Source organism: Petromyzon marinus, chromosome 9 (assembly GCF_048934315.1).
Source record: "Petromyzon marinus isolate PM22_M1 ecotype Great Lakes invasive population chromosome 9, UKy_Petmar_22M1.pri1.0, whole genome shotgun sequence".
In the NCBI taxonomy this organism is placed as follows: Eukaryota; Metazoa; Chordata; class Hyperoartia; order Petromyzontiformes; family Petromyzontidae; genus Petromyzon; species Petromyzon marinus.
The window spans coordinates 13010968-13035974 of record NC_133675.1 but is presented as its reverse complement, the minus strand read 5'-3'; the positions used below and the strand labels follow the sequence as shown (position 1 = coordinate 13035974).

Below are 25007 nucleotides of genomic sequence, written 5' to 3'. Positions count from 1 at the left end.
TCCTCAAATCATTTCCAGATGCCTCTCAGGTGCCGCGCGGCGATCCGAGAGCGTGAAAACAGTGCCGCGCTGTTATTCCTGCGTCCACTCCGATGTTGGAGATTGTTCGGAGGTCCTGCGACCCCCCCCCCCGCTCCGCCCCCGAGATGCAGTCTGAAGTACAAAGCAGTTTCTGTGAGCCGTGGGGGTCTGGCCACCCTTACCCCCCCCCCCAACATATTTTTTGAGATATGGCAAAGAAATACAACGCAACGTTTTTGGATAATAATAATAAATCGTGGCGTTTTAGAGTCTGCAATTTTCTCTCGCCAGTGAGGTGATGAATGCTCATGTGCTATGATGATGTAAAACGTTCAAATATACTGTACGTTAGTGCACACGGAATGACTTGGGCTCAGGACCGAGGCAAGCAGCCAGTAGTTGCAAAGGTGTCATAATCATAGTCGCAGTAGAACTCCTCTCATCCATATCTAAGTAGCGGGGGGGGGGGGGGAGGGAATTTACAGATTCTATGAACGATAACATATTTTTTTTATTTTACCAGGTAAGGCCCGCTGAGTTGTACAGTTCTTTTTTCAGAAATACTGCAGCCAAATACTCCAAAGGCATTTCTCTAAATGTGGAGGAGGAAAACCCGGTGGGCCCGGAGAAAAATCCACACGACCACACGTTGAATGTACTAACTCAAACCAACGACCTCGTGCATACCAGGCGAAGTAGTGACCATTTCGCCACCGTTGAAGAGTTTGAAGATGCCCCGCAGTAGCGCGTGGTGAAAGCGTGAGAGGAACGAGTGTTCAATGTGTGGCCCAAACGCGGAGAAAATCCACGCGACCACGGGGAGAACTTGCAAACAATAAATATACAGGTGTCAGGGTTGGGATTGAATCCACCACCTCCTGTATACCAGGCGAGGCAGTTGTTGCCATCTCGCCACCAATAACCATAGCGCTAAAATCGGACACCCCCCCCCCCCCCAGCCACACTCCAAAGTGTGGCTGCGCCCCTGGTATGAAGGCCCTGGGGCTCACCACCAGAATGGTCCCGCAACGAAAAATCGAGGCAGCGCATAAAATACAAAAGGACAGGGACCGCTGCTCGGCGGTGGCTGCTGCCGGCCTTGTCGAACGGAGGTTCTGCCACCAGCGCTGCTACTCGTGCGACACTTTGTTTTAAAAGCCAAGGATATTAACAGGCTGTAGGTGCCGTTATCGAGCACATATGATGGCCGGAACGGCACACGAGGGGGTGGGTGGCCAGCACCACGCCCGACCGCCTTTGTCTCCTCAGTGGCGATGTTTACACACCGCACCAGGTACTCATTTGAGGCTGAGTCGACTTAGGGGAGGCCCAGGACCGGTTCAGATAATCGTCACCGGTGTTGGCCGTGAGCGGGAATCAAACCCAGGTCGCCGGGTTCATAGCGCAGCGTAGCGCTAACCGCTACACTACCCCACACACACTCACGCATGCACACACACACCGCGCCGTTCACCGCAGAATGCTGCACTCTCTCTCCACGCGGTCACACTCTGACATGCGTTCTAATGCCCCATGTCCACTCGACAGTAAAAGTTGTTCTCGACGGGGTGCAGCTGTTGGCAGTTACCTTCCCAACCTCATGGATATTTTCTGAAACTGACGCGATTGAATGTGTACAATGGTAAACTCTACACGGGCAAAACACGATGCCATGACGCATTTACGCGTTGCATCGATGCCCCTGCACCGCAGCGAACCTCTGCTCAAGTCTTGTGACCCATTGCAAACCCCCTTCACAGGCCATCCCAGAAGGTTGCGGAGGCCTCGCAGATTGCCCCTTTGAGAGCAGGAGAGATCCTATCGGGAGTAGTATCCACCACGTGTTGAACTCTTCGTGGTCGCTGCCAAACAGATGCACGTGAAACATGTTTACTTATCGCTGCTTATGGCAGCTTGCATTGCCAAATGCTGCCTGCGTCGACTCATCTGCAGGGCTCCCAGAAGTGAGGCCTAACTTGGCAGTCACACAAAGGCTTGACTCAAATGCCTGACAATGATTCACATGCGATCCATCGGAAGTTCCCATAAGCCTGCATATTTCCTGTATTAATTCAGTTTTTTTTGCCAGCTGTTGATATTGTATCTGCGAACGGTTTTATTTTATTATACACAAGGTCTCATTTGCTATGAGGAAGTGAGATCTCAGAGAGGTCTCATCTGTTTTGAATATATGATTCACGCAAAGACACACTTAAGAGGGTCATTCTGCTCTTAAGCATGCAGCTTTTTGTAGCTAATCGCAAATCTCAGTGTGGTCTTCGGGTTTTTGTTTTCTCTCTCACACTTTCACAATGCACTACTGCGGGCATCTTCCAACTCTACAACGGTGGCCAGATGTTCAATACCTCGCCTGGTATGCAGGAGGTCGTTGGTTCGAGTTTAAAACGATTAGGAGGTCGTTGGAGGAATTAGAACGATTAGTTGGCTCAGGATTTTACGTGGATTCGAAGAAGAATTATGATCATCAGCTGGGATGAAAGATTGACAAATGAACGTGTATAACGAGGAGCAAAGGAAAGTCATAAAATGAGCAAAGGTTTTCGTGATGAGGCATTTTTTTGATGGGATGAGTAATGCGACGAGAGGGCTTTAGGAACTTATGCATAACTGTTTAAAAAAAAAGGTGAACATCTGGATGACGCATTGAAGTGGGTTTGGTTGACGAGTGCAGACGAAGTGTGACGTGTTACAAGAAGCAGGGGACAGGAAGAGGTGGACATCTAAGACTGTCGACCGCCAGTATTGGGGGATGACGCACCATGACGATGATTACAGATTTCCAGTTGGCATATGGTGACCGATTTAATTTGTGGACCCCAAAAGCTCTGCTGTGCATTCAGCATTGGGGTTCTGTTCCAGCAAAAACAAAAAGGGACCCCAATTGTGAAAAAATATTACTCGTTTGTTTCATACCCGTTGAAGTCTCCCGTTTCAGTGAGGGCCCCCCCCCCCGTGTGAAGAATACGTAACCCCCCCCGCCCCCTGGAACCGATTGATTTGCGGAGCCCCAAAAACAACCAAAAAAAAACGGTGCACGCAACGAAGTGAAAAAAATTAACGAGCAATTAAAACTGACTTTTGTGTCAACATCGCCAGCGTGCGAACTCATGTGGCCCAAACCTCCGGCTAATGCCACGTGGCCCGTCATGCCCTCACCCGTGCTGCTCAACGCACGCTGACCAAAGTCTGCCCGTGTGAATTGCAGCGTTGCCGGAGAGAGAAACGCTTATTTTTGTTTGTTCGTTATTATTTTATCCAAAGGGCTTTGCAATGGCGTCAGTTTATTCTCTCAGCAGGCTCCCAGTGGATAGAGTAGTGGGGGCGGGGGGGGTAATGCAGTTCGTTTTCTGAAAACTGTCGTAGTAAAAAAATAACAAGACCCTTTTTAGACAATAAAAAAAACATCACAACGCATCTCTTTCCACATTTTTAGTGAAATGTCACGCCACTGACGGTTCACAAGGCCCACGCAAAAACAGTGATCTCCTATCCAGGCGAATTCGTCTTGTCGTAAAAGAAAGCATTTGGTAACCGCATCCGTGTCATTCGCGTGTATCCCAATCACCCCCGAGTGGACACCACGTGGACTACTTCATAACATTTATCTGATCGTATAATGAAACTCATATTTTGTGAAGAAAAAAAATACAAACAAATGCTGCCAATTCAAACCCCGACGATCACGCGCCGAGAAACCGTGTCAGTCAATGCCAGATGAATGTGCTCTTTTGCGCAGACTTTAAAACAACCGCCCGGCGTACGCGTCAGCGCCTTTCTAGCCCTAAAAAACTGCTGCTACGACGCTTTTAGGCGCAGAAGCAACCACACGCGTCCATCCGTCTTTTTTTCTCTCTCCCTCCCGCGTGTCAGGGCCCTGAATGAGAAGGGTTGAGTCCAGGCCCGAGTGTGCCAGAAAAGTTTGCCTCCAGCAAAAGCGCAACTCGGAGAGAGGCTTTTAGTCTCGGCAACAATGGACTATTTGATGCCATCACCTCCAAACTTTTTGTTGTTGTTGTTGTTGCAAGTGTAGTATTTCATACTCTCGATTTGCCAACATTTTAGGTTATACAAATGGAAGTGGACGGTGCTTTATCAATCAACTGCCGGATGAAGGCCTTGCCATGCCGTGACTGTCACAGAGGTTGTGTTTGACCGTGTCCCGACATCCTGTTCAAGGCTATATTGGGGAGATCTTCGTCTTTTTGGCCATATTTCACGAGGCTGGTCAGTGTGGGCTGGTGAAGGGAGGTTGCCCAAGACCGCTTCAGATATCACTCACCTCTGGCGCTAAGCCGTGATCGGGAATTAAACTCAATTCGCTTGGTATAGAGCTCAGTGTGCTAACCACTGTGCCACCGCTCCTCCCCTCCAGGAGCTCGGGTTGAGGGCGCATTTCAGGCCCAGGGGGGCAAGGTGGAGCCTTTCACTGGGCCGTGGGTAAATAAGTCACTTTCATCTGTTTAAATATTGGAATTGTATAGACTGCTGGGGATAGAATTGTAATGCATGAAGAAGTGTCTTTTTTGTATTGTTTGTTGTAACTTGCTGACCCGCCCCTACTGGGCGTCTGTGAAAAGAGATTCACAGCTCATCGGATTCCTCCAGGATAAATAAAGATTCTGATTCTTTCACTTAGCCCCTTGCACCTTAACCTCTTTCATATTGCAATTCAGCTTTAACGCTCGCGTTTAATTTATATTGTTGGGCACAATGGCTTATGTCAGTAAAACAAAAGGAATGACAAGGGAGAGCTGCATATTTTTGATGTGCCGAGTCCGTCAAGACAAATTCCGCATCATTTTTTTAAAAAGACCATTTCAGGCAGCGCAAATTTATAAGCCGTCTCTCAGATGTGACTCCCACTTTGAGGGTGAAAATTTTCCACCGATGATGTCATGAAATGGAGATTTGACAGAGACGGGGTGGGTGGGTGGGGGGGAAAGACGTTTCTAACTTCAAACAGCTGCTGCGAGCACGCTTGGACGTGGTCCGCACGTCCCCGTGCAAGGATAATCGTGCACCTGTAAGAAGGCTGTCAGGCGTGAAAGCACACGGCAAATGCACTCCACCGTATAAAGCGCACACACACACGCACAAGAGTCTTGCTTGATCTCCGAACACTGAGACAATCTTCTTCATTTTACAACCCCCCCACACCCCCCGCCGCCTCTCTAAGTATCGCAGAAAGCAAACCAAGTCCGAATGTTTAATATTTGTTCGCTTCACGGTTCTTGCCACGCTATTTCTCCAGAACAAGGACAGATCTTTAGAGGGGGGGGGGGGGGGGCGGAGTGCAAAGATTAGGATTTATACGCAAATAATTTTGGGTAGTGGTGTGAACGCGAATTAGGTGGTTAGGGTTTAATTACAGAGTTTATCTTTAGCATCGGTATTATTCTAATATATTTATTTTAAGTTAATTAAATTTACAAAAGTACGTTGGTGCAACAAATTCCCTTTCCTGTCAATCTAAGTTCTATTATTTTACACTTGGGTATTTCTTTTATAGATTAAAATAACTTTCTGATGTTGTAGAAGCTATATTCTTGGGTCTTTCGGCAAAAGTCACGTCGATAGGTTCAAAGAAAATAACCTATCTACGTGACTTTACCGAAAGACCCAAAGAATATGAATTCTTGCAGTCACGAAAGCTTTAAGTTAAGTTGTGAAAGCTGTTTTTATTGTTCCACTCCCCATATTTATTTTAAGTCATAACCGGCACTTTCTAGTTTTGATCAGGCCCGAAGTAGAATTTACTTCCTTGTGACCTGCGCTTAAGGCATTGTCACCACTCACTAAGCTTCTAACAATGAATCAGTTCATATCTTAAAATCAATGTATACACTCATGAGTCATGATACATCCATCGAATTGTGTGCATAGCAATTTATTACTTACTAACAGTATGCAGATGACATGCCGATGTTACATTTAGGGTAAAAAGATGAAGAAAACTCTACATATGAGACGGGAACAAAAATGAGAAACAATACATTTGGGATGCAAAACATTTGACCAAAAAAGTAAAATGTCGAAGTGAATAATGATCCTGAATCATCACAGGCCTGCAAATCCCTGGGGAGGTGAATCATAACATGCAGTGGTGGTTCTAGTCAAAATCTCAGGGGCCCAAACAGCTCAAGAGGCCATGAATTCATTAAAAAGTATTATGGTATGTCGAATGTCAGCTCCAATTAAAATTCTAAAAAAGATACCTAACAAATTAACATGATGCCAATTCATCTCTTTCATCTGTACATCGTCTTCATATCCCTTTTCTTATCTCACGATGTTTTTTTCTAGATTTGTTTTCATCTCACTACATATCTCGGTCTTGTCTATGTATCATCTGTCATCTCACGAGGGTATTACGAATTGAAAGGTGGTCCCCACATTTTTTTTTTGCTCTTAGGGCCCCTAATGGGCAACAACCAACCACGAATACACTGACCTCGCACTACCTGTGGGTTGCTTAGCTTACGATTTAGACAGAGCAATGTGTACTGTCCTGCACCTGGTGGAGGCGTCTCAGCATGTTGGACAGGCAGCTGGAATATTAAATGCCCTCTCCATTCCAGAGCCATTTTCTCCATCTGTCAAGTGAGCGGACGAACAGAGCCTGCGCATACCGGAACGCAATCTGCAGGATACGCTAATGACAAAAGGCAATCGCGTGTGATTTTTGCGAGCGTCCATTACATCTTCGAGGATGCAATTTCAGCGCAGAGGCAGCCCAAGTGCCTCCGGATGCACGCCTTAGCAGGGCAATTGCCACATGCCGAGGCATATCGCGATCGCTGCGTTGTCCTGCAACAACAAAAAAAATCCTAAGCCTTCACGATAACATCGGAAGGAGGCAGCTGCACATACAATCGCACAATACTGTTAAAGACAGCAGGGCTGGGAGTGGCAAGGAGGCATGAGAGAGCACACCGTGAGAGCAGCTGCCTATGTCCTAACCGCACGCGCAGAGGCATCGATCGTGCGCAGTTGTCTCGAGCCGCAAGTGTGACCTTACATATCCCAGCAATTACTCCAGGTAATTGCTTCCAATTACTTCCAGCAATTTCTTCCAATTATTATGCCAATAATTGCTTCCGAGCTCTGTGTTTTGGCGCGGGCTGTATTTCTAACACGAGCTGCTTGAGAATGTTTACTGAAGAGCGCTGCGCCGACTCTATCTCCACGCGTCACAAAGAATTTGCAATAATAGAGAGTGTTTCTTTTAGCGATGTGAGTATTTGATTTTTGTTTTTTAACAGGATGCATTACATTTCCTCTGCTAGTAATTATAATTGTTACGCTTGTACGAACGGTCTAGTTGCCTGATGCCAGCGTGCTTATTTTTTTCTTCCCGAGAGGGTCAAAAACATAACCGAGACTTGGTTTTCCGTACGACTGTAATATGTGTCATAACGACTGTGATATGTCACAACAGGTGGTGGTATCTAAATGACTCGAGGTCTACATGATGATTTGAGAAATTAATACAGGGAGTAAGATATCGAACAAAATGTGGTTGTACTCTGTTGTGGAGGTAATTCAAAATAGCACTTTCATTTATATCACGTCATTCATGCTAATAGCATCCCACAACGCTGTACATTAATTACATACGAGGGCCAAATCCAATATACAGCCACTACCAGCAAATTAAATCCCTTACTACCGAGCAAAAAAATGGATAAACAAATCAAGAAATGACACCCAAACTGAAAGCACAACAACAATAACACCTCCATCACAGTCCGCCGCGCGAGCTGAAATTGTTCGTTGACAAGAGGACGCTGCATGAACGATGGTGCGTGGCACAGTCTGGAAAATAACACGAGGCCCGCAATGCCCCCACCTCGCAAATTACCGCTTGGAATTATGAGCTGGGTAGTTTGCCTGGCTCTTTTGCGTCAGAAAGTTCGCATTCAATACTGACGTTAATTGGTTAAAATTGTTCAATTTATAGCTCATTGGGACTTTCCAAATATTTGGGCGTCAAGTCGCCATCAACTCGGTACCTACTTCCATATGGGCAGTCAGATTTCGGTTGAAAAGCCCCAGTGGCATTCTGGCCGAGTGTTGAGGCGTTACCTCGTGTGCTGGGCTGTGAACACTGAAGCCAAGACCTGGTTTTAGGTCCAGCAGGTGAGCGTGCAACATGACGTTTGGGTAAAGCAGTCCAGCAGGTGAGCGTGCAACATGAGGTTTGGGTAAAGCAGTCTTCACTTTGTGAGGGACATAGAAATAAATATTCTTTCAGAAAATATTGGTACCACAAATTCCCTTTTTTTATCCAATTCATGTTTACTGCAAATAATTAATAATGAAAATAATGGATACCTTTTATTAGATTGAAGGAATCAAGGAGATGAATGTGGAGAAGTTCAGTTTAGTGACTTTACGAACGAGGTGGACTTACTCTAACGGACAAACCCCAGATCGCCACACGTCTTTGTCTTCGTCAAACACAGGAGGCGACCACGGACCGCTTTATTTCACACGGCGGTAAGTACAACATGCACATCACCCGATGTATTTTTCTCCCAACATTTTGCACAACTTCCCACTAAAGGTGGTGGCATATTCCTTTGGATCAATGTGCAGACATCTTCAGTGAGTTGCTCCCTCTCACTCTCCCCCCCTCCCGCCCGCCACCCCCAAATAATTTAAAGCCATCTTATTCCCACTGTAGAGTGACTCCGTTGGGGGCGCGCGTGACTTACCGGATGGGAGCTGCGCTATTACGACAATGAACCGTTAAGTGAGTGGGAGAGGCGGTTGAGTGAAGAGGTGTGGTCGCCGGGGGGGGGGGGGGGGGTCTGGGGGGTGGTCACGCATCGCCGGCGCAGGTCACAGCAGGGGTGAAGGGGGGGGGGGGATGTCTCGCGTCGCGCGCACAGACACACGCGCTATTGTTGGGCTAATTCCACGTGTGTAGAGTGACTCCGTTGGGGGGCGCGTGCCGGGTAGAAAAGGGGGCATTGACGCCCATCGAGGGGGATGCGGTTATGCTTTGGGTTTGGCCGTTGGGAATTTGCCGCTTTCGGGAGGAGATTTCTGTGGATGCTCTCGCTCTGCATTTGCGACGTGGGCTGGACGCGCGTTTTGGCATCGTTTGCCGGATGAAGCGTGGCAGTGTCGTGTGACCTGTTTTTTTTTAATCTAAAAAAATATTCTTGTTTATTGGTCGCTTATCAAATTAACAATTTGCCGCAGATAATATAACAGGAATGCTGCCATGGTATAATTGTTAGCACACTGGATTTGCAATCTAGAGGTCGCAGGTTTCAATTCAAACTCCTGGCTCGGCAGTTGAGACGGTTAACAATGTTTCTTAAATAACTCTGCCTCTAGGAATAGGTTTTACCCTTTTAACTGGTACAAAAACTGACACCTTTATTCAAGGCATCATGTTTGCAATAACCACAACACAAGCAGTCAAAATGCAAACAAAAAAGACAACTCTGATAATAATATGCACTGTCCTTGAATTTGATTGGTCCACACCCGAGACAGCTTTTCTTAGAGCCTAGTCTCCATTGGTGTTGGACCAGAAGACGCCAAAAGGCGTACAACTCAAAAACAGCACACTATCAGAGTATTGAGGGCTCGGGGTGAGCATGTACATTATGAATAAAGGTGTCAGTTTTTGTGCCAGTTAAAAGGGTAAAACCTATTCCTATATCTTGTTACTGGCAAAGGAGGTCTCATAATGTACACTCTGCCTCTGTTCACCCAGCAGGAGTACAAACGGGGTACACCAGAGTTAGTCAATTGGCAGGTGGTCGTGTGTGGTGGGGTAAAGTGTGGGTCCTCTGACCGCTTCTGCGATGTCGGGAGAGTTGGACAAAACAACCTTCTGGAGGGGCTCCACTAGAGCTCCTTCTGCCCGTAGTGGCGTGAGCTCAACGTATGACAGATGCAGCCATGAGCAAGTTTTTGTGCACCTTCACTTATTATCTACTTATCATAATCGTTAACGATGGCCATAACAATGAACGACTTCTGTTAACCCCGCAACCAACAGTCATGATGGAATATTTAAAGTGTAATAACTTAAAATAATAATCCTGCTGAAATGATACATTTCTCAGTAATGATGACGAGCCGCAGTCCAGAGTTGCCATTTGGCGGTCCGGCCGCTGTTACGCTTGTAGCTACTGATAAGGCAGTCAACTCGAAACTTATCGAATTTTCCACTACCGATGGCCCCGTCAGAGCACATGGTGGGGATACCGTGAGGGTCGACCTTGGCGGTGACGTGTCTGCTTTGCAGCAGCTGTGGGATCTGGTGGAGGGTAGCGATGATTTGAGAGGGTGTGGTGGCATCAACCCCTTTGTTTGATTGAACTACGCTGTAAAATGTGTTATAACATGGTCTAGACTCTACAAGGCCGTGCTACGTAAATACATAAAAGTTGATGGCTATGCATTTGAACGTAATGAAGATGATAAAACACTTTAAGATGGCATCAATCTGTGGGGGCTACATGGTGGCACGCAGTCGTAACACTCGTTCCCCATGGGGTTTCTATGGGTTCACTGATGTCATCCCATAGCAAAAAATGAATATAATCCATACAATTTCACCTGGTTTGGCCAAAAGTTCCCAAAGCCGAAAAATGGCATTCAATTTACTCAACTGGGATTTGCACATCTGATGTTTTGTTGTCCTCCCTCCGTACCTCCGATTAGCACGGTTGGCTACGTACGGTGCGAAAGAAGTTCAATGTACATACATAGCACGGTTGGCTACGTACGGTGCGAAAGACGTTCAACATACATATATACATAGCACGGTTGGCTACATACGGTGCGAAAGAAGTTCAACGTACATGCATACTACTGCGACGATTCGCAGTACCCTCCTGAAAATGTCTCAATACTCTATGAGCCAGCCATTCATGAGTAATCAGTCGTAAATAATAAGAATTAAAATAAATAAATAAATGTGCCGGTTAAAAATAAATTTATGCAAACCAACACACCTGATGATGACCGTTTGAGTTATGGTCGAAACGTCGTGAGAATTTTTTATTGTTTTATATATATTTTGTTATTTTGTTGTTTCTCTTCAACGTGACTTTACCGAAAAAACTAAGAATATGAATAAGAATTAAAATACTCCACGTTCATTGCCGTTCATCACAAATATGAATGGAGAAAACATTGACCGTGTCATATTTAGCTGATAACGTGGCGATTATTGTGGAAATGGCCTACAGGAAATGTTAGGGGAACATACCGAAGAAGGCTACAAAGTTGCGCTGGATAAACATTGTCAAAATTAAGGTCGTATACAACAACTTCGGGGGGAGAGGGGGGGATGTAACTGATAACAGCGACATTGAATCGAAACCCGTTGGAAATGGCCAACGATTGAAATGAAAAAAAGAGAATGGGAGTGAGTTGGCCGTGCCTCCTGGAAAGATGAACTCGATCATGAATAGTAGCAACATACGAATGGGATTACAGACGAATGTTTTTTTTTATAATTACAGTCGTGCATATTACCCCGCTGTGACCGATGGCTCAGAAACGCAACAAAAGTGTGCAAAGAAGCGTGAAGATGTCAATGCTTGGAATTACGCTTGAAGGTGGAAAAATTAACGCGTGGATTTACAGAGCACACGAGCCGGTTTAGAGACACCGCACTGACCGGTTGTAAGAAAGTGAGCGAGCCTGGGCAGGACGCGTCTCCAGAAGGGACGACGGCCCGTGGTCTAGAATAGTGCCGAGTGGCAGCTAAGAGGACCTCCACTGCTGAGATAGAGCGATGAAATTAGTCTATGTGCAGGTGCTGGGTGGATTGTTATATCCTAGGGTAGTGTCACGGGAAACGCGCCAGCGCTACGAACCCCGCCGACGCGAGCGTCGAATCCCGCTCACGATCAGCGCCAGTGACGATTATCTGAACGGGTCCTGGGCCTCCCCTACGTTGGTCCCGAAAGAGTACCTGGTGCGGTGTGTAGTAAACATCGCAACGAGGAAGACGAGTGACATCGCCCCACAACTACGCTATACACTACAACACTATACACTACACTATACACTACTACACTATACACTACAACACTATACACTACACTATACACTACACTATACACTACACTATACACTACAACACTATGCACTACACAATACACTACAACACTATACACTATACACTACACTATACACTACACTATACACTACACTATACACTACACTATACACTACAACACTATACACTACACTATACACTACTACACTATACACTACACTATACACTACACTATACACTACACTATACACTACACTATACACTACAACACTATACACTACACTATACACTACTATACACTACACTACTATACACAGACTCTAGCTCTTCCTGGTGAATCCCCACGCGTTCCCCGGCCAGACGAGTGACGTCGTCCCGCCAGGAGCAGCGTGGTCCTGGGCCAGCCCCGGGGTCTTCGCCCAGCGGGGCGTTGCTGCTGCTGCTGCCCGGTAGAGTTCCAGGGGGAGTTTACTGGGGAAGGGGGGGGGGGGGCATCTTGATCGGGGTGCCCGAACCACCTTAAATGGCTCCTCTCGATGAGGAAGAGCAGCTGCGACTCGACTCTGAATCTCTCCCGGATTACCGAGCTCCTGGGTAGGCTATCCATGTAGATTAATTGTATTTGTCATACATAAGTGATATTCAAATAAAAGTGATAATTCATTTAAAAATGTATTATTTTAGCAATATATTTTAGTGCCATTGCTTTGTGTAAAAAACACCCCAGGCCCTTCTATTCCGCATACAATTCATCCAACAGATCCAGACCTGGACCATAAATTATACTTTCGCCTGACTTATTTAATTTCAATCAAATGTAATATAAGTCTACGTGTTAAACTAATAAAATCCAGGTTCATTGCAATTCTGAGTTTGGCATCACTCCCCACTGTGCTCCCTCAACTGTTCCAATCGTTCCATACAATATATTCTTTCATTGACTGTTGCCCCATGTGATATTTTAGAGTATAATTCACACAATTTGCAATTGTAAATGTGGTGGATTTACTCTCCAACACACCGGTGGGCTGAAGTAGTAACTATTTGGCGTTTTGTTTACGTGACAAATCCCTGACTAATTGGCTGTGTCGGGTGGTGGAGGGTTTCGACACATTTATACTTACGCGATGTAACCCAAAAAAACTTTATTATGAATATTGGTCGCGAAAGCCTTCGTGTTAAACCAACTAACTTACACTGTCTATGTATTAATCGCAACTCTGATTAGCACGGTTGGCTACGTACGGTGCGAAAGAAGTACAACGTAATACGTGCAATAGGAGCAACTTCACCAATGATTAATTTGCTTCAGCTTTTCGCTGCCAATACATTAATCCCTTGCACCTATCCAAACACAATCTCACACAACCACTTCCTTCGCTGTCAAATACATTAATCCCTCCATTAATTCCTTAAACTATCCCCAACACTCCGAATGGATTCTTCACCTTATCCTACCTGCGCAGACGATTCCAACAATGTGAATCACACTCACACCTAAGCAGAGGAATAACACAGCTAATTACACTGTGCCCCGACAACCCAAGTGTCCACAATGACTTGCTCGCACTCTCTTTCCCCACTCACGTCCCATTCATCACGGCGCAACCTGCCGTGTCACACTTATAAATCACCCACAATCCCACCTACGCAATCCTCTATCGCCGACTTAAGGCAAATTACCTTATTATGTCTATGGGTGGAAGAATGTACAAATTCAAGATAATAGGATCGGCCATTGACAGCGGAATGCTGATGGACACTAACCTAAAACTTACATTAATATTTTACGCGTTTCATTTGAAACGGTTGTCCCTGTCATAAACAAGTTACAACAGGCAATACAAAGGTACATTACGATGTAAATAAATAACTGGGGGGGGGGGGGTTTCTCCAAGAAAGTGAGCACTGGTAAATGTTGCGGGAGGAGGGGGGGGGGGGTGGGAGCGGTGCAGAACAACAGTGAATGTTGCTGGGTGGTCACTCACCCAACCACTACCTGGGCTCAGCTCTCCTGGCAGGCACGCAATGTAATTTCGACGTTGAATAGTCGTCGAAAATAACGTTGATACGCTGTGCGACGCGACAACAACCACGATTCAACACGAACCCCCCCCCCCCCCCCCCCGACTCCTCCGTGACAATTAGCTTAGCTTCATAGATTTGATGAGATTGAGGTGGCGTGTCGCTGGAGATATGTTGGCCGTAGGAGAAAAATATGAAAGTGAGAAGAAAAAAAACATCGTAACAAAAATGGTTTAATTAGATATATAACGCTGAAATAAACATTTTACTTAAACACGATAACAATGTTCCTGTAAAGTTGTTGTTCTCAAGGTTATTGAGTCCCTTTGCACATTGAATGCTCCATAAGGAGCTTCGTGTGGGAATTGAGCGAGGTGGTTGAGTCGAGTTGCGAGTGATGCAATGGGGTGGTGTGGGCTGTGACCAAGCAGAGAGAGTCCGGTGGGGACCACGGCTGGAGGCAAAACGGGGGGGGGGGGGGGGGGGGGAGAATCCCGAAGAACCAAAAAAAACGGCTTTGGAAGTCTTTAAAATGTCAACACAATTTTTATTAAAAATACATTTGCCACGAGATTACACATCATTCCGGGATCGATGCTATTTATTATATTTTGTTCGGAGCGATGCGTTCCATTTCGCGAAAACCGAAGCATCTTAGCCGAAGGTTGTGCTTAACCCATTGGCTCTGACCCCGTGGCAGACGAGTGGAGCTGTGGTGTCGTGAGCGCACTGGGAACAGACACTGGGGGGGGGGGGACGAGGGGGGGGGACGTCCTTGGCTCCCCCTCCGCCCCGCCCACCAGCCCAGATCGGATTTGTCCACACGAGTTCTTAGAAAAGCTGATTGAGCACAAAAACACAGTAAAACCCTCAGCGAGGAATATTATTGTGTTTTAATGAACACATGGTGGGATGCGTAGTGGACGTTGGCAACCTACTTGCGAACAAAAGTTTAATTTTGCAAAATGTGGCCTGCAACCGGGTGACCTTGCCGTTCGCGTACTCGCTTCTCTGGTTCGGAGTTTCCAAGTTCAAATCAAAAATCGTCACCCCCTTGATGATACTGGGAACACACGCATAGTGCTTTCTCACACGCATACGACCAAACCACCTACAATGCCCCCACCGCGTCAAATTCTCATATTCTAAGCTGAGCTGGCCCTGCACAGTGCTTGTATGTGCATTCCCCGTGCATAACATGTATTATAGGCTGTGGGGATACAATTGTGGGTAGCAGAGGGGAGTGCAGAACAAAAACTAATTGTTGTACCGTACTTCTAAGCTCTTGTGTCTATGCTCACACCCGTCACTAACCTGCACTGACAAGCGTGGTGAATTTATGGTCAAACAAACGCCCATGACTTGTCCTTATCCAGCAGCAGGTGGAGAGAGGTCTGTACATGTGCATAAGCGCGCACCTTTCTGCTGATTGGGTATGCATGACAAATTGGAGTATACCATTGCATGCCAAATTGCCATAGCCAATTGTGGAAGAATATTTGTAATTAGTCTGATGGCAATAACATTGTTCATTTTCTAAAGCATTGTTCCTCCATAACACAGATCTGTGCTCAACTGACGAAGACTCCACGACAGCATAGCCACAGTACTAATACTTTTGCTCAATGATGATAATCACGATGCGTGCTGTATATACAATGGAGCATATCTTGTATAAGTCGTCATCATCAGCTATGAGAAGTTTTATATTAGAAAGGGGAATAAAAGAGGTTTGTTCCTTTCACCTGAAGAAGGCCACTTGTGTTGTGGCCGAAACGTCGTGAGTATTTTATTGTTTTAGTCTATTATTTTATTCTCATTCTACGTGACTTTACCGAAAGAACCAAAGAAGAAAAAGAGGAGTTATTGATTGAAGAGGAATTAATGATTATGATGATGTTCACGATGATAATGAATGATGACAATGATGAGTGTTAATGATGATGGTAATGATAAATGATGATGTTGAATGATAGATGATAATGAGGATAATGTTACTGTAACTGCTAATCAACCACCAACCCACACCGACCCATTACATGCGGCGATCCATCAACCCTTGCATCTAAAGCGTACTAAGCACCAGGGACCAATTTAAAGCTGAGTCACCCTAGGGGAGGTTCAGAACGGGCACCACTGACATTTAACGGTGGCCGGGAATCAATCTCAAGTTTTTGTATTTCGTAGCGCCGTGCGTGAGCCGCCGCAACTCCGGTGCCCATATAGCTGACACAATTCAAGGGCAGTGGATTGGTACAGGGCTGTAACGTGATAACTTATATTACTAAAGATCAAAGACAGTGATAAAGGCTGTAAAGATAAGCACGTCTGGATAACAACAAAGTCTGGATTGATGGTCAAAGCGCTGACGGACAAAGGCTGCTTACCTTTTGGAAATAAGAAAAAATTACGATTATTTACAACTATTTGTCAATCCACTGCTGGATGAAGGCCTCCCCATGTAACATTAGTTATGGGGATTGACCATATTTCACCATGCCGGTGAGTGTGAGTCGGTGAAAGGGGTGCTCAGGTCTGGTACAAATATCAGGTTGCCACTGACAAACAGCAACATTCATTATTATCGGAATCATCAGCAACTTTGATATTATCATCATGATCCTTGGTTAACACGTAGACTGTCACGACCAATATTATTCATAATAAAGGTTTTTGGGTTAGATCGCGTAAGTATAAACCAAACGTTGTACTCAAATTGTAAATGTTGTGGATTTACTCTCCAACATACTGGTGGGCTGAAGTAGAAACACGTTTTCTTAACGTGACAAACCTTACTGTTTGGCTGTGTCGGGTGGTGGCAGGTTACGACACATTTATACTTAGGCGATCTAACCCAGAAACCTTTATAATGAATCATCCTTCTTGTTCATCTTGTCTTCTTTATCATCACCACGGCCATCGTCTTCAGTTTCGTGCATGCAACCATTCTGCCACTTACCCGTTTAAAATTGACCAACTAAAACCCGTCCTGCATTCTCCGTCGAAATGTGCAGAATATGTCACGGGATTGAGGCGACAAGTGCCGGGTACTAATTCGTGCACTTCGGTGCCGAATTGGTCGCACGTGGATTGCTAAATCTGGAATGGGTCTGATTTGCCGCGAATATGGCCATCGTACTGCCAAAAAAAGTGGCAGGACGGTGAATAACATTGTTACGCGGCCCCCATATCTTGCATACTTGCTCCTGTTAAACAAAAAAAGCTTGCCATAGAATACCTCGAAATATACTGCTACTCAAAAGAAGCCTATTTCACCTGCATGAAGAACAAATTGCCCATTTTAGATGTTTCCGCATCACGTAAAATCATCCAGCATTTTAAACAAATGTATGCAACGGTAACAAATAAAACTTTACTGTGCAAAAAAAAAAATCGTCAGCAAAGTTCCACTAAACCCATTATAATAATTAAAAATGTAGATATATTACTTTCAGAGCATAAAAATGATCGAGTACATCCAATATCTTCCATGAAAACTTCTCAGGGATGTAATTTGTATGCAAAACGTATTGCCAAGAGTTGGGCTGTTTTTCATTTTGGTAAATTTCTCTGCTATCCCAAGTGGTCGATTTCACTGTTGTGATGAATTAAAGAGAGAGCGCACAAATCCTCGTGGTGATATTTCTGGCCCGAACGCCCATTATGTTATTGCTGCTGCTCGCTTTTTGCTGATAACTGCTTCAGCGTAAAATAATTCTCTGTAATTTCCTTTGGGTAGCCGTTCACATTGACTTAAGTTAATTTAAGTTTTCAAATATTTACGTATTTGCTGAAATGTCTACCTGTTTGTCCATGTGTATACATGCATTATGTTTAGCAAAGGACATAAAGTAGATTTAAAAGGTTCAGAAATGCTTTAATGTAACTAATATTTGACCTCAACAGGCTTCCCATAAGATTGCACTTTGTATGTTTGTGTATGCATAAGTTCTGGCTTTGGAAAGCGTTGGCTCAGTGGTGAGCCCACTGTGCTCCGAACCCAGTAACCTGAGTTTGATTCACAGTCAAGGGAAGCCTTCGTGGCGAGTGAACTGGAAGATGGCACCCTTCACGCGGCCCACTCTGTTAAAGTGAGAAATCACAACGAATGACATCGATGCGGAGCAACAACACAAGCCACGTCAATGGCCCTGTTCGGCACCAAACAACGCGCCAGATCGGCTCTGAGACAAGGATCCTACAAAATAACATTGAGGGCCTCTCCCGGGTAAAGTGCGAGTATCTCGCGAACACGATGAACCCGAAAATACGAAGGAGGCGTCACAGCGATAAACACCGCTACTTCTGACGGGGTTATCTGGGCTTGGCCAGCTGAGATGTGAAATTGCAGTTGTTGCTCTGCATCTACATCAGCAGCCGTACGAAGGAACAAGAAGAGGCGAGTGATATCTGAACCAGTGCTGGTTGCCCCCTTCACCAAGCCGCACCCACCAGCATGGTGACATCATCTGGTTAAAACAACCCCCATGATCCACATGGCACGGGGCGGCCTTCATCTGGCCGTAGATTAAAAAGGGCCGTACATTCGCATTCTTCATAATGAATGGGTTTGTTTGTGTTCAATCGCGTAAGTATAAGTGTGTCGTTAACCCGCCACCACCCTACAAAGCCACTAAGTAAGGTTTGTCACATAAACAAAACGTGCCTATCAGTTACTACTTTCAGCCCACAGGTGTGTTGGAGAGTAACTCCACAACATTGACAATTTTTGAGTACGAATATTGGTCGCGAAAGCCTACGCGTCAAACATTCTTATTCTTACTATTCAATTGTTTTTTTTTATCAACCTATCAATCTATCACCGCCGTTAATTACAATTGTAATTTACTTTCAAATATCTTTATAATTGGCTAACTTCTTACCACGGCAACTCTCTCCCACTTCAGCAAAAAAAAAATATTGCTGTGGTTTTCCCACCTGATGATGATTGCTTGTGTTACAATCGAAACGTCGTGATTAAATTTATTTTATTTTATACCTACGTGACTTTATCAAAAGAACCAAAGAGTATGGATCCCTGCAGTCACTAAAACCTCAAATCTAGATTGGCTAAACCTATTACACGCTCACTTACGTACCATGTGCGGTATGTTTTTTTTTTCTCTCTCTCTCTCGTGTTACACGTCGAAAAATGCAAGGCAGGCAGCAAAATTAGACAAACTAATTGAGCCCCCCTCTTTCGGCTGACGCCATCTCCCAGTCGTAAACATCAGCGGCACGCACGCAACGCACGCAGACCAGCCACGAGGACGCAGCCAGCCACGAGCGCCGCACGCGCGCGCCCGCTCTGTGCAAACACGCGCTCGCACGCATTGCACGCGCGCACTCTGCGTGGGCACACTCAGGGAGCTCACGGCACGCACGCGCGCAAAAAAACACCCACCACACAACTCGTGTCGGAGCGCGCACGCCACACACACACACGCGCGCGCGCTTGCGCGCCACCGTGAAAATTATGAGAAGCCGGATGTACACGGGCACATTAGCATGGACCACAAGCCACCTCCGCTCGTCTAGACGGCCACAGGCTAAGAGCTTTTTTTGGTGCAGTACGTTATGATCTTATACGTGCATGCACATGGACAGTCCACTGCTGGATGAGGGCCTCCTCATATCGTGGGTGACATCGGGAGTTGTTGAACAATATTTCATCACCACGCTGGCCGTTGTGATCTGGCGAAAGTGCAGGACTCTGCTGCACTGCATTCGCTGCTCCACCCACGTATCCCACCCAGCAAGCCTTATGCTGGATAATCTGTTTGTGCATGGTGGCCATCCAATCAAGCGGTATCCAGGCCCGAGCCTGCTTAGCTTCCGAGATTTGGCCATAGGCATTTAAGGATTACCATGAAGAATATATATATAGAATGTGCTCTATGCAGGTCAATGAAGCACGCGCATCACTCTCTGCTAGCGTTTATTGTACACATCTTAACCTCTAATGTTGGTGATGCCACGGAACTTAAGTTTTTGATCTATGTACATAACATTCTTTTGCACCGTACGTAGCCAACCGTGCTAATCGGAGGTGCGGGGGAAGGACAACAAACTTAACACAAAAAAGCAGTTCTAAAGACATTAGTTTTCAATGTAGATTTAAAAGTGCAGAGCTCCAGTGGTTTCGTAATATCGGAAGGAAGAGCGTTCCAGATGGCTGCAGAAGCGCATCTGGAAGCGGGCGATGCAGGAAAAACTCTGAAATAGCGTACTGGATTTTTTTTTCTTCTTCATTGGATGTGAAACTTATTTCATAAATGGAGAAACCATCCCGAGGCACCCTGCACCAAAATGGGCTCTTATCAATTCACAAATTCATTTATCACTTCCCAGACATAATAGCTATAAAGCAGAGGCATGTGTTTAGGGCTATTTTATTGTTCTGGTTTAAGTCCTTGTTAAAAAAAAGAGCAAAAATTACCTCCAAGTCTGGAGCCTCTTGCAGCCCCGGGGCGAGGGGAAAGCTGTACGCGTAATTTGTCCAAAATTACATGCACATTGCCATACACTGTACGTGTGTTGTTGTATATGAAGCTGTAAACATTTAATATTTTCCGAGGAAAAGAAGGAAATTTCCACTACCTGTTTGCATGGCTAATTTAGCGTATAGAGTAGCGCAGGAGCAACATTTCATATGGTTTTAGTTACTAAGACAACATTGGACCTTTTTAGAGACTTTTTTGCGGTGAAAAAAGGGGGCTTTTTTATGCCCCCCCCCACCACTGCGGGGCGGAAGCGTCGCAGAATGCCGCCACGCAGAGTGAAGGGACATCAATAACGCTGCGCGCCCCCTAACTGAGGCGCTTCGTCGTCCGCTTCCTTTCCCACTCGGGCAGCAGCAGCAGCAGCGGCGGCGAAAACCGCGGGGAAGAACAAAGCGACGCTTGTGCCGAGAAGTGAAGTCGCACGTGGAGCGAATGCCTCGTGAGGCCCTCTTCAAGCAGCTCGGCACTGGCGGCAGCAGCAGCAGCAGCACACACACACAAAAAACCCTGAAAGCCAGCGATGGAGGCCCTCCCCGGCCTCCATACACACCATTCACAGGGCACGTTCATCAGTGTCCGTGTGACAAAAGGGGGAAGCCTGGGGCCATGCCAAGTGTTCCCACACACACACAGCATGAACACATATAACACAAACACTCACACACTGCACTGACAGGCTTTTAGGTCAAACGAATACTCGGAAATTTAGATGTGAATTTGTAAATTAAAAACAAATACCTACTATACGCCTGATTCCCCGCGTAATTACAACACATTTTTGGCTAATTCTGCAGGTTTTTCATGGCCTTTAACAGAATAAAAGTACATATACAGCCCTTTGTCAAGCCACTGCTGAATGTGGGTGGTGGGGATGTGTTTGACCACAACTCACCGTACTGGTTGGTGTGGGTTGGTGAAGGTGAACAGAAGTGGAGGTATAGAAGTACGGTACAACAATCGATTTTGCTTACTGCCCTCTGCTGCCTGCAAAGAAGCCCAACAGCCTACAACATGGCGGTCACACATACAAGTACTTTCCAGGCTAAACACTCCTAAACTAATGGCATCTGATGAGAATAGGTGCATTTTGGGTGATACATATGCCAAAGATCACAAGATTCCGAGGCTTGATTCGATGAATTTTCAGATAGTATTCTATTTGAATATTAAAACATGTAATCCTAGTCACCCAGAAAGTGGCTCGTGTCTTCCTTGCCTATGCATTCCAGTGCCTCGCTCTCTCTCGGCAGCTCAACGCACCCGACAACCTCTCTGGAAGCACGCGGGCAAGAGTCTCCATTAGCTCCCCCTCTTGTGAGGGGCTTTAATGGTGTTTGCACACAGAGCAGTGGCATCACAAACGAGGCCTGAGCTGCATGTTAACGAAGGGAACGCTTCCCAAGGAGTGCGCTATTGTCACTATTGGAAGGGGAAGGAAAAACACCGAGACTTGTCACGCCACCGGAGAATCGTGTTCCCATGCCTCCTTTTCAGCCTGTGCGCCTTTATGCGCCAGAGTGCGTTGTCGGCACGCACCCCAGGTGACACAAAAGCCTTTCTCGTTTCGAGTTTGCATTGTTCACGTTCCCCATTAACACGAAATTAAGACAAAGTGCGTTACTTTGTGCTTGCATAGAAATGGGTGCCTTTTAGAAAAAACGAATATGCATTTAGAACTATTTACAAATTCCCTTCACGTACCTTTTCCGAATATTCCAGTTGTTTAATTCATGTATATCGATACGCAAATGGGATTTTGCAATTATGGTATGAAATGCACAAACCGTTTAAATTTTTACCAATGTTTTTCAAATAAATTTGTAAACATAAATTGGTCGCTGAAGACATGTCCAAAGGCCCAAGTGAAACAATAATAATGAATTGGCATGTTTTTGTTCAGCATAACCTCCTCTTGTTTCCATTGGTGCGGAATCCGGGGCACCCTAAGAACAAAACCACGTGTATATGCTGTGTGAGGCTGGATTGTTTGAGATGCTGTTTGTTCCCAATGATGAGGGCTAGCTACAGTCCCAAAGCCCAGATCCAGGACAAAGTATAATCATGTATATATAGTGTACATGTACATGTACGGTCCATTTTTGCTTATCTACTGCTGGATGCGGGCCTCTCCATGCCTTGTGGGCTGGGTGGAATATTTGACTATACTTCACCACTTCACCACACTGGTCAGTGAGGTTTGAGTGAATGTGGAGGGAGTGCAGAATGACAATGACTTTTGCTGCTCCGCCCTCTGCCGCCAACAATGGCTACTACACTTGTTTTTTTTTAAACGTTAAACTAATTTAACGTTACCAGGTAAGGCCCACTGAGATATACATCTCTTTTTCAGAATCGACCTGGCCACAAATGAAAGCTCAACGAAGTGGCTTATCGTGTGGAAATTTATAGCAGCCAAATACTCGAAACGCATGTTTTTAAATGGAAAGGGAAAAACCGAAGGACTCAGGAAAATCCACGCGACCACGGGGAGAGAGAAACACGAAAACTCCAAATATACAGCAGCAGGCGTCTGGGTGGGGATCGAATCCACGACCTCCTGCGTACCAGGCGAGGGAGTTAATATCTCGCCACCGCGGCACCCATGGTTGGTCACCCATGCAGGCACTATCCAGGCTCTGAGATCTAACGTGTTTGCATACATTCCGCGTGATTTGGTCACAGTCAAGTGGAATAATATGGTGTGAAATATTCTTCCACAATGAGGCATTGATGATGACCATGTGCATGTCTAAATCCACCTTCACGATTTAAATCTTTCTTTCTGTAGCTAAATTAAATAAAGACGGAAATAAGTACGCCGTGCCAAGATCCACTTCCACCTTATATGATATATAATATCCTGCGCTATTGAAACGCATAATTCAAACACAGTAAAAACGCGCTCATTATGGCCCAGCTTTTAATAAAACCGTGCCCTTTTTTCTCCGGTTATATTCCCCACCTCCAACACGGCAAACGGTTTAGAAGTAGGCCATAATAAATCTAAATAAGTCGATGAGAATCACTAAATCACTCCGGCATTACTTCCCGAAACGAACTGTAAATGGAAACCAGGTTGCGCGGTGTGGCCGCAGCAATGCGGCTGGAAAGAATAACGGGCAGGCAGGTAAGGCGAGACTGGAAACAAAGGCGGCTGGGGGATCAATGCAAAAGCCTAGGAAGCTGGATTCTTAGGACCGCCAGTATAACTTGTCCGAGCGCTGCCATGGTTTTTTTATATCGTTGGCGTGCATGACAGGAGATTTTGTGTTTGTTTCATTCATCAGATAACATGTAGATCAATATACTTCCAAACATCAACATACAAAATGGTAGATTACTCTTGAGACGCGTGCCAAACATCCCCGCAACTAAATAAAATCAATTAATTAAATGCAGTATAATGTATTGGTATAAAATAGATGTATTGTGTAAAGTTTGACTTAATATGAAATCAAACAAATGAATAATGAGCAACGTTTACTTTTGGTGGTCAACAATGTGTTAATTGCATATGAACAAATCCCCATAATGCAATCAATTTCATCAGACCTCAGAAGCTAAGCAAGTTAAACTTGTATGGGACTATGAAGGGTGGTCATCGTGCACAGACTACCACGGGTGCAGGACGGCAACATCCATTGTTGTGCTGCACAACGCTCCAACACCTGTGCTCCCCGCGTTCAACCAACCCGCGATGACAAATGTGGGGAAGTATGACCAAGTAACCTCTGTGACCCACGTGGCGTGGGGAGGCCCTCACCCAGCAGCGGATTGACAAAAATTGGCCGCACGCGTCCAATGTGTTCACTTAATAATGCAACGAGCATTTTTCCTCACCAAAATTATTTGCCTTGCTGCTCAAACCCTAAGCATCAGTTCTGTGCATGTTGATGTCCGGAAGTAGGCAAGGCACCTCGTGGTTTAATGTGTGCCATAGGTCCTTTCCTGCCTTGCACTCACAGTTTGAGAAAACGTTTTTCCCTTAATTTTTAAGACCCACCCCCCCCAGTCCAAAGCAATTCATGCAGTTGGGTTTAAAGGCTGATTTAAGTTGTATTGCACCATTAAAGGAAGGGTATACCATCAACATAAAATGTGGACCTTTTTAGAGTCTTTGAAACAGTAAACGGAAATATTTTGTTTAAATTCTTACCAAAAACTGTTTCCCACAACAATACACTGTTTTAATTACATTTGTGTTAAAATTTAATGGAATTGTACATTTTAACAAGCATATTAAATTCGGAAATAGTACCATGTAGGCGCCTTTTAATTTCTTTAAATCATTGACAGAATTATAGCTTTATTGATTTTTACTCAGAAATGCATTTAACAGGGACATATATATTTCAAATGGCTGTAGTCCAAAGGTTACACATTATGTGTACCTTCTCGTT

General features: G+C 45.3%; 1 long non-coding RNA gene across 2 annotated transcripts in view; it reads right to left on the bottom strand.

The window, feature by feature from the left end:
* Positions 1-5913: 5913 nt before the first annotated feature.
* The window catches only part of LOC116940487 (uncharacterized), a 29149-nt gene continuing 10055 nt past the window's right edge, over positions 5914-25007 (bottom strand). Inside the window, exon 5 of one of the 2 annotated variants that reach the window (XR_004402556.2) lies at positions 5914-6849. This is a non-coding gene — a long non-coding RNA (uncharacterized LOC116940487). Of the gene's footprint in view, positions 6850-14630; positions 21074-25007 lie in introns of those variants that run through there. The other variant, XR_012941335.1, reaches the window with a different exon arrangement.